Source organism: Poecilia reticulata, linkage group LG2 (assembly GCF_000633615.1).
Source record: "Poecilia reticulata strain Guanapo linkage group LG2, Guppy_female_1.0+MT, whole genome shotgun sequence".
Lineage (NCBI taxonomy): Eukaryota > Metazoa > Chordata > Actinopteri > Cyprinodontiformes > Poeciliidae > Poecilia > Poecilia reticulata.
In genome coordinates this window covers 9,728,685-9,730,039 of record NC_024332.1, presented here as the reverse complement: position 1 = coordinate 9,730,039, position 1,355 = coordinate 9,728,685, and positions in this window count along the sequence as shown.

Genomic DNA, 1,355 nt, shown 5'->3' with positions numbered 1-1,355 from the left:
TAATAAATGGACATCTTGAGTTTACGAAGCTCCACAGTTAAGTTCCAATTTAGTTAGATGTTGAACAGCTTCAGAATGCTGAATAGCCGTATATCTGGCTGTTTTAAACTGGAATCAGGTCTAATTCTTATGTTTTAATAGAGTTGAAGCCAACATCGCTTTATCTCATCGAAATAAGTAATAAATGGACATCTTGAGTTTACGAAGCTCCACAGTTAAGTTCCAATTTAGTTAGCTGATGACTAGCTTCAAAATGCTGAAAAGCAGTACATCTGCCTGTTTTAAACTGGAATCTGGTCTAATTCTTATGTTCCAATAGAGTTGAAGCCAAAATCGCTTTATCTCAGCGAAATAAGTAATAAATGGAAATCTTGGGTTTTGTCATAAAATCTGGGGTAAGCATGTGAGATCTATCCAGGTACACGCAGAAATCGGAATAAAGGCCTGAGAAATAACAGTAAACCTTGTATAATGATTTAGTGATGATTATGGCTTGTAACAGGGTTAAAATAATAATACACATGCCAATGAAGAAATGTCTGTAATGTATAATCAAATATATGTTTTGTACATTTAATCAGTTGAATGTTATAATGCAATATGGAAATTGAGGTTTAAACAACTTGATTGTTGTGTAATAATCTCTGATTATTAAAGACTAAAGATAATGAGTGAGGAAGAAACATACTGAAGTAAAATGTTGACAAAAGTAAAACATTGATTATGTTTCGTAAGACAACCAACAGTTTATTACGCTCCAAAGTTATTTTCAGTTTACTTAGATTGTGGATAGCTCCGAAATGCTGAGAAGCAGTATATCTGGCTGTTTTAAACTGGAATCAGGTCTAATTCTCATGTTTTAAAGGAGTTAAGGCCATAATCACTTTATCTCAGCGAAAGAAGTAATAAATGGTCTTCTTGAGATTACGGAGCTCCACAGTTAACTTCCAATTTAATTAAGATGTTGACCAGCTTCAAAATGCTGAAAAGCAGTACATCCAGCTGTTTTAAACTGGAATCAGGTCTAATTCTTATGTTCCAATAGAGTTGATGCCAAAATCGCTTTATCTCAGCGAAAGAAGAAATAAATGGACATCTTGGGTTTATTACGCTCCAAATTTAATTTTCAGTTTACTTAGATTGTGGAAATCTCCGAAATGCTGAGAAGCAATATAACTGGCTGTTTTAAACTGGAATCAGGTCTAATTCTTATGTTTTAAAAGAGTTGAAGCCAAAATCACTTTATCTCAGCGAAAGAATTAATAAATGGACATCTTGAGTTTACGAAGCTCCACAGTTAAGTTCCAATTTAGTTAGATGTCAAACTGCTTCAAAATGCTGAAGAGCAGTACATC